The sequence below is a fragment of the Chelonus insularis genome, unplaced genomic scaffold (assembly GCF_013357705.1).
Source record: "Chelonus insularis isolate UGA/USDA-ARS -01 unplaced genomic scaffold, ASM1335770v1 contig_25_pilon, whole genome shotgun sequence".
NCBI lineage: Eukaryota > Metazoa > Arthropoda > Insecta > Hymenoptera > Braconidae > Chelonus > Chelonus insularis.
The window spans coordinates 1,079,318-1,095,295 of NW_023276451.1; the positions used below are offsets into that span (position 1 = coordinate 1,079,318).

The 15,978-nt window shown below is 29.9% G+C and overlaps 2 long non-coding RNA genes across 3 annotated transcripts in view; one reads left to right on the plus strand and one right to left on the minus strand.

The window, feature by feature from the left end:
* Nucleotides 1-2,681, minus strand: part of LOC118064870 (uncharacterized) — a 51,362-nt gene extending 48,681 nt beyond the window's left edge. Inside the window, exons 1-2 of the long non-coding RNA XR_004690100.1 lie at nt 2,066-2,681; nt 1,417-1,831 (exon numbers count right to left, since the gene is read on the minus strand). This is a non-coding gene — a long non-coding RNA (uncharacterized lncRNA). The remainder of the gene's footprint in view (nt 1-1,416; nt 1,832-2,065) is intronic.
* Nucleotides 2,682-3,227: 546 nt separating this feature from the next.
* On the plus strand, nt 3,228-11,928 carry LOC118064876 (uncharacterized). Of its 2 annotated transcripts, none has more exons than XR_004690111.1 (5): nt 3,228-3,361; nt 3,451-3,660; nt 5,868-6,618; nt 8,290-8,422; nt 11,835-11,928. It is a non-coding gene; the product is annotated as an uncharacterized lncRNA (long non-coding RNA). The 2 variants fall into 2 exon arrangements; XR_004690110.1 differs by lacking the exon at nt 11,835-11,928 and adding an exon at nt 8,554-8,873.
* The last annotated feature ends 4,050 nt before the right edge of the window (nt 11,929-15,978 follow it).

Consider the following 15,978-nt stretch of genomic DNA (forward strand, 5'->3'; position numbering starts at 1 on the left):
TAGTTATCATTGAAATAAAAGAAATGTTAATTTTCTGCTAAAAATTTCTCTTGTATCTTTCAGTAAAAGATATTTTATTAAAATTATCAAACAAATGTTAAAAGATAAGGTTGAAAAATTTCTAAATGTTACAGGTGCATACTGCAAATAGACACCGTGCACCTACAAATTCGTACGATCGCATATTTCATAGCAATCTTGGACGATGGAGCTGAGAGCACTTTTACGGAAATATAACTCCTTTGGGATCACATCCTTCGTCTTCTTCCTTACCGAATGTTTCACTACGAAATTCTGTAGCACATTCTCTAACCCGTGAAAAGTAGACTAAGAAAAAGAGAAAAAAACACCCTCTTCCGCATATTTTAATGGGCAGTCGTAAAATACGTACAAAATTAAAAATTCATTTTCACTATAAATTTAAGACTCTGCTAACTATATAGTTAGCAATACTGCTTTTTGTGTGGTGTGCATAGAATGAATCACTACATGTACATTTTATCACCATTGAATTGGTTAAACTTTTTTACCTTTTATTTCCATGCGACAAAATTTATTATTCATTATTTTATGCTCTACTAATACTTTTTATTATAGTTTTTTTATACCGTAAGAACAAAAGTTTATTTTTTTAACAATAATAGAAATAAATTATTTCAAAAGGAAGTACAGTAAGACATAAAGCATCCAAAGAGGAAACGAATATTTAAATAATATAATGATTTTGATAGTAACAAAAGTTTATCCAAACCAGAAACAAAACATCAAAAAGTTAAAGTAATCTATTATTGAAATTCATCTGAATATCGATTGTTCACAATTTTTTATAACTCTTTCTGTCTCATTTCATTTGTAAGATAAAATTATCTTTCCAGCAATAATATTCATAAGTTAATAATTATTCAAGTTCTCTCAAGTCGTGTAATTATTCAACTCGATTGAATATTTGAAATTATTGGGTAATAATATAACGTCTCACAATTGTGGTTGTTCTATTTTCATTATGCTATAATCTATAATGATTATATTTTTACTTTTGAACAATAATATTGGAATATTTATTGCTTGAGCAGGCCACAAAGTCTGCAAGAAACATGAGTATTTGTTATTATAAGCATATAAGCGTCTGAAGATTAGCCGGGATTATAGTCAACAGAGGTGAAGGTTTTAGTCACCCTCAGTCGCCGGATGCAGAAAATGATAATCCGAGAGTTAGAATAGAAAATGCACAATTACATTATATATTCTAAAAATATAAACCGTTTGGATCGATATTATTAAAATTAATTAATTATGTAAAAAATCAATAATAGTCGGTAGCAAGTTAGATAAAACTTAAATAATAAATTAGTGAAATAAGTTACAGATTTTCATTATTCAACTTTACTTTTTTTTAATAATCCATTTACTACATACCTCAAGGTTTTCATGCCATCAGTAGTTTTACCAGCATCAAGACGTAATCACTCCTCGTGTAAATGAGTTTGCTGCAGGTGAAAATTACTGCGTATGCGATTAAATTTGTGCAGTGACGCCTTAGGTCGTTCTACATCACGTTTATGAAAGGGTGTTTAGTGATGCAGTGAATATATAAACCCCTTCAACAGCAGAGACGATAAACTGTGGCAGTTGGTTATATATGAATTCCTTAGAGTCCTTTTCTCATTCCTTCTCTTATTCATTAACAGCGTGATTAGTATTACTCTTTTTATCTCACAAAACGAACTTTGTTTCGTTACAATAAAATAGAAGCACGTTGGTTCAGTCAATACTCTAAATATTATTCATACTTATTCAATTTATCGGCGACAACCCATTCCATTTATGTCATCTGTTCAATTACATAGAAAATAACTACTTTAGTTTATCAATAATATTATTTAGATACTAAATAAATATTTAAATGGTAAAAATATTTATATTAAAAATAATAATAATTTAAGTTTAATGAAAGGAAATATTAAAAATACAAATTAATTTTTTACATGATAAAAATTCAAAATAATAATTAACACAATTTTTAATATCATGCACTCTATGAATACATAGCAATGTGTAAACTTACTTGAATACTTGGTAGTTAAATTTCATTGAACCCCGGCTTCCAAAAGTCATACCAATAACCATAGTTCTGGTACATATAACCCACAATGGATCCAATTCATTATTGATACCAGTTATGGAAGGATTTATACATCATAGTTTCGTCCTCCAATGATACAACAATCACTGTGCTGTGGGAACCCAGTAATGATATGATTACCCACAGAAATAATCATAGAATTGAACCCTCAATATTTGCTATTTTAGAGTAGTTAGATGTGTAAACATAAGTTGATGCAATATATATCCAAGTATCAACATTAGTTGTCTGAGGGAAAATGTCGTAGAATAAAATATAATACACTTTCTTAAGGTTTGAAGCCACTTGATTTAACAATAGCCCATTGACTATCACATAATAGAAGTCTGAAGTGAAGCTCTAACCTCAATATCTTGATTCCATCATAGTTCTATCTATGAAAACAGATTTCATTGTACCCTGAACATTCTATTTACGATAACGAACAACGGAAAATTCGGTCTACTAAATAACTAATAAATACAACAAAATGACATTCTAATATTGTTGCATTATTTTTAGTTTTATTTTCATCCCACCAACCCTTTCATGTGACGCTTCGCGATTATTACCGGAAGTCTACCGCACTTACCTATACATATGTATGCATACGTTTAAAAATAATGTAGACAACTTTAAAAGAAATGATTATCTTTTTAGAATATTTTTTAATATGAAAATTTAATTATAATATAAAAAATAGATTAAATGTAACTATTTTATCTGTAATACATATATTTATATCGAATTATATTGCAAAAGTAATTGAAAATCATTCGTCGGAAGTAGGTCAAATTAGTAACTAAATTATCAAAAATTTGGTTATTTACGTATAAAAATTAATATAATTGACTAGAAAAAAAAATTAATATTTTCATATTTATTTTTCAATATAAATTATAAAATTTTCTACAAATTTCAAAACTTAAAATAATTAATAGTAAATGTAAAATTACCGTTGTACCAATTTGACGGTTTTGAGGACATGTTACGCAGTTTCTTTTTTTTTACGTACCATAACCATTTTAGTGCATATATGCTATAGCTTTAAAAAAATTAATATTTCTTTTACTTGATTTATATAAAGTTTTAGTACAAATGACAATAAATACTTATAGAGAAATGTGAAAGTAAGAATAAATGTTCATGAATGTCTACATTTATTAATTAATGGAATAGAAAAAATACTGCATTAATAAGTTTAGATTGTGTGATTATCATTGTTAAAAAGCCAAAATGGTTATTTTCTTTTTAAATAATAATAACAATAAGTAAAAAAGTTATAATTAAATTCAATTAGAATCTCTTCATCATATTTATTTTTTTAGGTGACTAGATGAGTTTCGAGGGAGATTATGATTTTCCTAAATGATCATTAGCAGCAATTCATATGATTCATGTTTACTACAAACTAGAGTTTAATAATCAGTAATTAACTGAAAATTCGAGATGAGAAACAAAGCAAGGACATTAAGAGTAATATTTCACTGATACCAATGTGCACCAAGTGTTTTGGATATCTAGAGTTCTAATTTGCGGTAAGCACTCAATAATTAACAGTAAAAAAAGTGAAACAAAAGAGATAAACGAGATTAGGATAGGATAAAAAAATAAAAAAAGCAAGAAAGCCGCAGAATGAAGACTTGACATGGGTTATATCCTTAAAATCCCCTGCGTTGTCTGCAAAAAGTTAGAACTTGTTTCTGCGTAAGCTGGTCATTATAAAGTCATTATCAGAAAATGGCGTGGAGCAAAAAAATATTGCGTTGAATAAATTTGTTCTCAGTTCACCCTTTTCCTGACACCTTCAAACAATTTTAATACATACGAAAAATATAAAAAGTTAAAATATCTTCAAGGAGGAAAAGTATTATTTATTAATGAATAATTTTTGTTAAGTAAAAAATTGAGCATCTTATTATATGAATGTAATTACAAAAAATGAACATTTCTTGCATTAATAATACATGGCTGACAGAGTATATAGAGAAAATTTTTATTTATTTTATTAGGATAGCTTTCTTTGTGTATATTCAAAGTAAATTTATATGAGAACGTTTTCTCGGAGGTTTTATTTTACATTTACGATTCACGGCTAAAGTATAATTATGTACTAAAATATATTTTCTGCTATTTAAATTTACATATGAGTAAAATATGCAAAACTAGGAGTTAAATTAGACATATAGCAATAATTCTTTCATAGTCAATCGTTAGATGGTTCGTTGCTCATAAACTGTATGCATCTATCTAAGTATGCAATCCATCCGTTGTTTAACTAGTAGGCGTTGATATATGCCGTACACTTTTATGACTCTTGAAGAAAGCCATTACTAAAAATCATAAAATAAATAATTCATACATATCGTCGCAAAGGGTCGAATGAGTAACCTATGTAAAAAGTGATAATTTATGGAAAGCTATTGAACTTCTCCAAGGTCGATCATTGGAGAATTGAGAAAATGCCAAAGACTTTGTGGCGCTTAGAAAATATCTACGATGCTGATAGTCTTGCATGAGACGAATTTCAATGACATTGATAACAACATGAGGTGGTATAAACCACGTGATGAAGGAGGACACAAAAACTTGAAAAATACGAGTTAACGTAGCTCCTGACGCCGTCGTTGGCGGCAGTAGATCGTAAATTTTGCAACCGCGGTGTCTTCCTATATGCCAAGGATTCTGGGTGCTTCTCTAGGAAAATAAAAACTCTCAAGATGAAAAGCTAGTTATTCTGAATATCTCGATATTTACCGAAGACACTCAAGTTAAGTATTTCTTACTAAAATATTTCTTGATCTCTACTATTCTTTATTTTTTATCAACAACAATTCCTCTTTTACGTGAATTAATTCTAGTAAAGAAGTATCACTTTTGATAGAAATTTTGAAATGTATGAAAACAAATTCTTTTTGCTAAGTACAACTAGTATTCGTCAGAAATCCCAATCATTTCATGTGACCAGCAAAGAAATGTTTTTTTTCATGGCCACTTTTTATCACTCTTCAAATTCTACCGTTTGTTTTACATATCCTGGTTTTCTTGGGAGTTTACAAGATGTTATATACATTCCAATAATTCACGAAGGTTAAATATTTATTTTGAACTGGCTGTTACACGTATATAACTCAAGAACAATATTCAATATTGATTCAACAGGATTCCTCGAGACCATTTCATAATATAACGCTCTTATGGATATAAAACGTTTATGTCAATAGGAGCGATTTGTCAACGTCTTGAACTTCGGTGTGGTCGTGTAGTATTGGTGGACGACGACGATCAAACCAGATAATCAACTAGCACTCGTTTTCACGTAACTATACCTCCTGTGTAGATTCACTTGAAGAGAACCACTCGTTTCTCTTGATATAGTTACGGTCTTCAGTGATGTCCTTACTTTAATACATTAGATCGATATATCTCCATTATAAGAAAAGTTTTACCTTGTTATTCAATGATAAATTGACCCGATCATCAACCTTTTATTTGAAAATTGAATAAAAATACTTTATCTCATTTAAAAATAAAAAAAACTTGTTTCTAAATATTCTTTTATAATTAGAAAAATTTCTTGATTAATTACTTTGAAAATGATATCTATAAGAGAAAAATTCTAAAGGCAATAATTAAAAATAGGAGTAAACTAGCCTCTAAAATGACAATAATTTATAGATATAAGAAACAAAGAGGATGATGATGATATTATTCAAAAGATTCTCATTATTTTTCAATTTTCTAGGCTACTATACACCATGGAAAAAATATTGAAGTTTAAAGGAGGTGCTAAAAGGGAATCATTATCAGATTCATAAAGATGAAGAGACGTTGAAAAATTGTGCAACGGCGTATGGCTAATGATATTGATATTGAAGAGACAAGAGGAGTTAAGCTATATCCTTCAGTTAATTTTTTTTTCGGTACTCTTTACCTTTCTCCAGTGTTGAAAAAACTAGAGCACGAAAAAAGATAAGACATTCTCCGACAGGGACAGTCCTGGAACGGTAGCTTCGTGATAAATCGACTGGAAGACACGATAGAATCGAACGGATGTACGGGTAAATCGCTATTCCGGGAAAATTCAATGGCTTGAAGGAAATTTCTCTTTCCTTCTTTTAACTTTAGCAATGATGTTCCAAGTTGTCATTGCTAGCAAAAATGGTAGAACTTGAAATGTCTCGTTTTGAGGAACAAACACGTCGACTCTCAAGCAACGGGTTGAATTACATACTCGTGAATAGAAACGGAAACTCCCTTTATTCTGACCCAACTGGTCTCTTCGTATACTTTAGCTGGTACTTGTAGAACAACCGTAGAGACGAAGAGGTGGAGATAGAAAGAGTAATACTAAGGGGAAGCAAAAAAGCAGTAGACAAATGAAACCAAAATATTGGGACAAGTTTGACAAAGCTCTTTGAATTTATTTGACGATACCATTGTATGCCTGTCTGAACACCCACACTACTCAGTGAATCCTACATCTGATACAATAGGTAAGGGTTAAACATGAGACAATATTTCTTTTTCATTCGAATTATTCATAACGTAGCCATTTCATTTTCATATTTTACATTTGTATACAAACTACAGTTTAATTTATGCTCTAAAAAATTATTTTGAAAAGGAATATTTGTTAAATTTTTGGAGTATTAACAATATATTCTTCTTCATTTTTATTTTTGACACTAATTCTTCTTTTTATTATCATTTTATCAAACATTTTATTTGTGATATTTGGAAAAAATTAATAAAAAGTTACTTTACAAAGTATATAATTTCAAAGGCAGTATAGGAATAAAGTAAACATTTCATGTCTTTAATAGCAGAGGTGTAGAAAGTAAGTACAAGGTAAAGTGATACCAAAAAGACCAGTTTAGATTCTCAACACTTGGCTTTGTTACGATCGTTACCTTCAATTTTATTATACCAAGTATTTTATAGAGGGATTGAATTTTTTATTGACTAAACATTGAATTATTCGTAATCTGATCCATAGGTAAAAAGGAAAGGGTTAATATTTTGACAGGCATCTATTCTATAATCTTTGTTATACTGAAGCACGAAGAATGCTTCGTATTATTTCTTTTTTCACATAATTTCCGGTTCTATGAATTCTTTGTCTGATTCGCATCGATTTGACCATGTACATCTCATTGAATTTGTTGAATGAAATTTAGAAAGATCGTTTTAGGTACTTTCGTGGTTCAATATAATGACAGTTGAATGGTAAATTCGCACCTGCTGATTCTCATTTCACACCACCTGTGGAGTGATATGTAGTTATATTTCAACAAAAATGTCACTCTCGATTTGTTTCTTTACATTTTCTCACAACACTTTATCAAATTTATTTTAGAAAGCTGCTAAAAAATTTTTTTTGTATTTTTTCTTTACTCTTTTTTTTTTGTTCAGCAATTTTTTATGTGGTTGAATGTAGAATTTATTAAAAGTAACAACTCACATAAAAAAATACTATGTGTAGAGAGCATTTAGTTAGTGAACTATGATTAGATAAATTTTCCTGACTTATGTATGAATAATTTTCTTCAGTACTCTAGCAGTTTAGAATGAAAAAGAGGATAAATTTTTTTAAAAGATATAAAGTATAGGTATAGTTTGTAAAAAATATTAAAAGAACAGTAATATATTTTTCGTGAGAAAAAAAAATTATTGTAAAATAAAAAGAGAATTATAGTGATGTAGAATGACTGAAAGTGAGAACAGAGTTTAGGAATTGCAATGAGAGATACTGAAGCTATGTATAAGGTATATTAGAATGTGTAAGATACTGTCTCACACATAACAAAGTAATTCTAGAGAATGGAGTAGACTTAGCACTCAGTAGGATTCTCTGAAATACTGGTAGTCTGGTATCACTGATACCTTGGTATAATTATATCACATCTGAGTAGCTTGCAAAATTTTCGATAGTCTTAGAATAAACTTGAGAAGTTTACATAGACAAGAATTAAAAAGTTTATTTACTTTAACTAAATGACGATTATGACTTATAAATTTTACATAGTTTGTTTTATTAGAAAAATGTATTGAAAGTGTTGTATAAGTTATAAGTTTCATAGTCTTTAAATTAATTATATAACATTTAAGCCATTAACTAAATTATCTTCCAATTTTTTAAAATAAATAATTCTTCTCTTTTATAGGAATGGTATCGATTTCATTTTGATTAACATTGCATTCGTTGGTTGTCTCCAAGGAAAAGAAGACTCTCAACTTCATCGAGAAAATCCTTCCCGACAAGTGCGACAATATTCGTTCGCGTAGTGTCTCTGGAGGGTAAGTAAATCGGCTTGAAATGAAATTTCCATTTTAGATCGAGGCGATACTGAAAGGAAATTTCAAATAATTGCACGAAATGTGGAATACCCCACAGTAGACTTCATTTATATTATCTCGTCCAAATACAGATCAATATGCAGACAAGAAAAGAGCAAAAATAATTTCGGTGAAAAAGTGATGGTGAGCAAAGAGGTGACGGGGCGAGGTTGACGTTCATACAAACGGCGCCGTAGGGCTCCCAATGGGCTACGAGAGAAAAAGAGAAATATAAAAAGTATGTTGCATTGGAAACGCTCGCCAGGTCGGTCGGTGAAACTCTCTTCCTACTTCCAATTGAGCTTCAATAATTCGTGGCCTTGCGCCAGGAGTCCAATACTCCTGGGTAAAACTAGTTGTCGTCACATTGAGGGTAAAATTTGATGGTGCAGAAAAGAGAAGAGGTATTGAATCCAAGAGATATGTAAGAATTGAAGTTTATACACACAGACTATGTGTTATGCAAAAATTGTGTTCATAACTTTTTCTAGCTTTTATATTTCAAGTTTTCTTCGTTTACCTCACTCAATTTTTCTTATTTTGTTAACTTTTGGCCTGAATAAAAGCCATCACAAATAAAATTTTTCTGCCAGTTAAAACTTAGTTTTTTTATGACTGATGAGCAATGAGGTAAAGCTTTTAATTTAGTTAGAAAAAATTTGACATTACGTATGGATGACACGTCAGATATATATTACATATTCTGCCTTGCTCAGTCTGTATGCCATGATAGTAATGAAGAGCAGAGACACTAGTAATCAAGGTTGAGACATGTGTGACCCTTTTGGCGCTTTTTGTTTCATTCTCCGAAGAGAAGCAAAACGAAAGAGGGTCTTCTGTTGCTGCTTTAATTCTGTAATTTACCCAAGAAAAGGGCTTAGTTTACTCTAAATACATTCGTGAAAGTGAAACTGAGTGACTACAGATAAAGCAAAAAGATGTTTATGTGATCACTCATCTCAAATTACGTGGGTTGGTCTTGCTCTATAATATCACAACTATTATTCCTCTGGTTTTTTTTATTTCAACCTCTTTTACTTTTTCATCTCATTTTTTTTATCGATGGGAAGCCGCGAATGACTCCTAGAGAACCCAGAATGAGAGAAGTCGAATGCTCGAAAATAAAAGTTAGAAAAAGTTTTGTGCGACCGATGCTTTTCAACAGCCGCGAATCGACTTTTGAAGTCAAGAGCAAGGGAAAAAGGAGGCAAAGAGATAGAACTATTGAGCAAAGCCGGGAAAAGATTTTCTGGTCGAGTAAACATTTAGACTTCGTGCACCGCCAATTTTTTAGATCCCTTGCAATGATTCTCTTGAGTCTCCAATAATTATTGATTTTTAGATTAGACGCGGGTCGCCGAGTTGTCTTTTTTTCTTTATAATTTATCTTTCTGAATCTCCATCGACTCTGACGACAGCAGATGATTAAAAATTTGCACGCTTCGTTGCTATCCGTGATGACAGAGACTGTCCATAATTGTTGATAAAAGAATTTTAAGAAATATGCCTTTGATCATTTCGCATTACAATTTTATAATAAAAAAAGTTTGACATTTAATACATTGATAGATTCGTTAAGTGTTTTTTGTTTTAGACTGAAAAATAAAAATGATTTGTTGAAAAATTTAATTAATAAATACAGTAACGATGAAGAGAGTTATTAATATTTAGCTTGGTTTTTATTTTAATATTGAAAAGTATGTATTTATTTTATTGCATTTTTACTATGATGAAAAAATTTATACTTCATTCTCAATTGAACTATTATTTCATACTGTAAAATTGAACAGATGATTTAAAATGGAAAATAAAACTGAGTATATATTTAATATTTTTCCACAATACACATCCGGCTAAATGAGGCGTTTCAATCTAGAATTTTTAGACTGCAATCGGTGCTTCACGATTCTCTGTGCATATTATATGCATCGAGATAAATCGTCGACGACGTGAAACGATGCTCAGACCTGCGTTCCACTTCCTTTCATTCTTTTCATCTATTCCCTACTCCCAAGCTATCCATTTTTTCTTTATTACGTTCTCTTTTGAAGGAAGGGTTTTCAACAGTTTTTCCTTTTTTGACTGCTTTACAAAATAAAAAGTTCTCTCTTTTATAACATATTGGTTGACCGATTTTTTATCATTTTTATTATATCTTACATTCTTGAAAAATTTTAGTCATTGAACAAATGAAAATTGTTTAAATTTTACTTTTACCATAGACAACGTAAAATAGTTAAAATTTATAAAACGTAACTCGACAATTTGAATGATAGGAGGAGCTTTGATAATTGAATGTTATCTGACATACTTCAACATATCTGGTTAATCGGAATTTCGGTTGTGGATTTTAGAAACAATTTCATGTAGACCTAACTGGCAATGTCTGTGAAACAAATCTAGTTTAGTCGCTATTTCATCCATTGGGTTTCAGCCAAATAATTGAGGTTTTAGGAACGAAAAGTACGTCAATGGTGAAACGATGATCGTGACCGGTCAAGAGGTAGTAGCTCAATGTCTGCAAAATGCGACAATAGAAGTCCACAAATCCTTCAATTCCTAGGATTGATGGAAGTGTTATTCGATTTCCTCTATTTCTCTCAAAATCATAAAATTTATATTCTACATTTCATCTCGGATTCAGATCGCAAATCTCATAAAAAAATTGGATATTTCTGAAGTGTATTGGAAAATTTATAGAGAAAAACAATCCAAAAATAATCGTTCAGTTCAATGGAATATTTACAAAGATCATTGTTTAATTGAATAATATGTGTTTGAGATCAAATTTATAAAAATGTTGGAAGTTAATTAGCCAAGGAAAGTTAAACATGATATTCTCAAATCAATTGAGTGCTAATCGATTAGTTTCCACTTTGAAACTCACACGTGTGGGATCAGAGTGGTTTCATGAATATCTTAACGTGTAGATAAGTACCTTGAGTTACCTTAATCACATCAACTGGTCAGCGGTCTAGATAACCCCAAAGTGGAGTTTGGTCTGTATCTGGGTAATCATATAGACGAAATGGTTATGCCGTGAATATAATAGTGTCACTCATGAATGATCGAATTAATGGAATATTCATTTCTAGTACAATTTACAGATGATGTACGTCTACATATAAACTATGTCTGTACAGAGATTTACTGATACTAGACAAGATAATTCAGACATTGATAATAATTGATTATTACCACACTGTGATTTATGGGTTAATGATTCAATGAGAGAACATGATTAACATTGAAAAATATATCCCATTTTCAATTTACATTTATTCACAACAAATTGTAATTAATTATAGAATCCAATTATATTGTCATTATGTAAAATTTAATTTTATTAATAAAAATTTAATTTTTATTGTAGAGTGATCATGGAGTGAAATTCATCATTAACGGATCTGGGGATAAACCTCATTATTACAGCAGTTTTATTAGCTACATAAGCAACTCCACTTCTGAGATGTTACATAAAAGGTACATGAAATTCAAAATATAAAGCTTTAAACTTTAAAATGAGCCAAAATAGAAAAATAGAACAAAAGATTCTTATATTTTTTTAACATTTTCTGAATTCTTATTCTTCATTTTATATAATTCATGGAATTTTAATAACTGAATAATGTGCCAACATTAACTATTTAAATGAACCTGAATAAAATGACAATAAGAAGAAACTTCAATGGTTGAGTATATTTTATTATTAAAGTTGTCTTCTTAAAGGAAATTCGTTAACCTGAACGTCAAAATACGTTAATAAAATAACTAACCAAACTTATTAAGAATTTAATAAATGTATACAAAAGATGAATTACAAAATATTCAAGTCTCTAATAAAATAATTAAATGATTGATAGTTTAAATATTCTTGAATGAAAATTGTATAGTCTAATATCAACATAACTTTTCTATTATTTGAACTTTTTTACGGTTTGACCTTTCTAACTTACATCTTTTCTTTGCGGATATTCACCAACTTTTTAGTATGCACTTTACTTAGTTGCAATAAACCTGTGAAAGCACAGTCAGTATCTTTTCTTTACTTTTCTTTCTTACAGTTATACTTAAATCTTGTTATTTTTTTTACGCATCCTTCTAAATTTTTTTACTCGACATATCAACGTGACTACACATAAAATATTAACACTAAACTATGCTGGTTTTGACATCATATAGGTAAAAGGAATTCTACATATTCCTCAAGAAGATCTTTTTTTAAAAGGTAATTTTATTTTTAGTTTTTATTTACACCTAGTATTAAAAAAGAAAAATAGGAGCATCAGTTATAAGCTAATATTTTTACTGTTAAATATATTATTGCTATTTACTTGACGTAATTAATAATATATTTCAATTGGTTCTTTATTTGTTATTTATACTCTGTTTAGTTGAAAAAGTAGCTTTTAAAGTTTGCTTTAAATTAGAGTATGTATTTCGCTCACGGTACAAGCTCGAAGCACTTTACCACGTGCAGTATGCATGACAACATAAGGTTCTGCAACAATCTTTTTCCTTTAAATGGTTGAAAGTCACAGTGAAACGACGCGTTGCATTGAATTTTGTACGAAGACAGAACTTGTATATATCTTGAACATGCTGTTGTTATGAATCACAAGTTCTCACATAAAGTTTAGAACATACACAACATTATTATCATTAACAATTGTGTAGAGAAAAATTAACAAGGTAGAAGATCAAAGAAGTTCCATACAATTAATGTTTTTAATTTAGATAATGGAAATATAAATGAAAAATTTTTATACAGTTGAATTTACCTTCAGGAAATTACGAAAATTACCTTCATTATTTTTTTATACTTTTACAAGTTGTTTTAAACAGGCATTCGATTATAACATTTATTTATCTTTAATTCTAATATAAAATAATTATGTTAAAAATATTACAAAAAATAAATTATTTGATAACAACCTTTTGAACTTTGTATCTAATTTAGTCTTTGTATTTAAAGTGAAGAAAATAATAAAGTTTATTTTATTTTTAGCACATCATGGGCAGTTTTCGTACAAAGCAACAAGTATCACCAGCTAAAATAATGCGTTCGCGAGAGACGTGAAAATGAACGTCGAAAATTGTCTTTCAATTTGTACAAGAAAGAGAGACAAAAGTAGCTACGAGAAACAGATGAGAACACGAATGGAAAACGACATGAGACGGAGTGGTTGCGGGCACGCAAGGGATGAACGTTGCGGTTGTCGTGAGGAAAACAAACAAGAGTAAGTAAAGTCAGATAGTACTCTAAATGCCATGGTTCTTGGCTCAACTGTTCGTTTTTATACTTCTCCTGTTGACGTCGCATGTTGCCACTATCTCCGGCAAGAGGAAGATCCATATAGCGCGAAATACGAGTGATGCTGCACAGCCATTAACGCTTGGATGAATTAAACCTCGACTCGACTTGTCTGCTGTACATACTACCAGGATATATGGATTTTCATCTAGTCTTTTTGCATGACAAACTGAGTGTATTTGAATTTATTCAAGGGAATTAACTTAATCTTAATTTATTTTATTCTCAATTGAACATTGAAGCAGTATTTTAGTATTATAAACAAAGCTTTTTAGTAATTAAAAGTTTTGTTTTTTTTGTAATTTTTTTAATAATACTGACGAAAATGGAATACTAATAAATAATTACCAGAGTTTACTATCTATTTTCAAATATAATGGAAACAATTATTTATAAAGTGATATTATATTATAATAACTTATAAATTAGATAGCTCACAGTATTAATTTAGAGTATATTGTATATTGAAATTCAAGATGAACGTAATTGTACACCTGTTTAATACTGGTGTTAAATAACCCAGTAGATATAGTCGAAATTTTAATTAATTAGATGGAGTTTAATTTGGTCGGTTCAAAAACATTTAAATGTTTTCAATGATACCATTTAACAAATTCATGAGAATATTAAACAATGACATTATTGACATTATTCAGAGGTGAGGATACGTTTTATTTACAGATCCATTTCTCAATTATTTTTGTCTAAATCATATGGATACTGATAATCATCAGGCTGATAAAATTTTAGTGAATTCAGTCATCTGGCTCCAATTGACTGACGCATTTATAGAATTGCATATATATCTGTGGGTGACATTTAATTTCAACTATTGACAGTTTAACATGGTGGTATAATAAAATAAAATATGAACAGTATATGTCATTCGGAAATGTATGACAAAAAGTCATTCAGTAAATGTGAAACATTCGAATACATAACTGACATTGCGTGGGCAAAATTTATAACTTTATGGACTGCCAGTAATATCATTTTTGTGTAAAAAGCATCGAATGAATTGTACAGCCACACAGTGTGTATTTATATATCTTTATTTCATCAACTGTTCTGCCGTATACGTGTGTCATTTGAATTTTTTAACTGATGTACACTAGACCCTATTAGTAAAATAAAACAGAAATAATTTAATTGGAAAAATATTTCATTACTTTATTTATTCATTTAAAAGAATTTATTGTACCATTTTTCTCTCTTCGGAAAAAATTTCTTTTTCAAGAAACATAACTTAAAAAATATATTTTCAAGTTTGTATATAAAAAGACTTTACTTGGATATTCTATTATTACGTAAGAGAAAACTTATCCCCTTTTATAAAAGCTTTTATTCCTTACGATTTCTTTGGATTTCCATCAAGCGACATTGCTACAAATTTACTCTACCCTTATACCTATCAGACGAGCGAGTTAGTATCTCGCTTAGCAGGACTTACACCCTCCTTGAATAGAATTTTCCCTCATGGAATGTATTCTTGTCGGTATCGAAGTCCTGGCATTATTGTGTAGTTCCGCTAGTGCTACAACATGCACTGTACTAGAGCGAACGATAACGAAGGCAAAACGTGGCTCTAACAACCTTTAATGTGAGAATGATAGAAATCTCCTTTTTTATTTCTCGATCCATTCATGCGCATTTTCTGCCATTTATTCTCACGCTATTACCACGCTGATAACGTTTACTCGATGCGATGGAAAATCAAATAACTGCGACGGAAAGGACCACTAGGTATTGACGACAATATCAATTCTAGCTCGTTATGTTAAGAAATATCGTTAAGACGTCCTTTCTGAAACGATAAAATAAATGGCGTTGAAGGAAACGTAAATGGTTGATTTTGCTGTTACTTGAAACAGGTAGTTGAGTTAAATTCAATGCCTTCTGCATAATCGTCATACAGTCCATATGGTTCTGAAGATCATACTAGTCTACTTGAATATCAATTTCATAATATTCTGGGTATTTTCATGCATGTCATGCTCTAATAATAGTAATAGTGGAACATATTTTCCCCAACGAAAAATTAATATCACGAATTCATAAAGGAAATTGACCAATTGGCAGAATGTTACAACTAGAATGCAATAAATTTATGAGCAATATTCAAAGCTTTTGAGGAGTCGTTCAATATTGTCATGAATGTCATATTAGTGTATTCCATTTCGTTTCTATAATTAAATGTAATAGT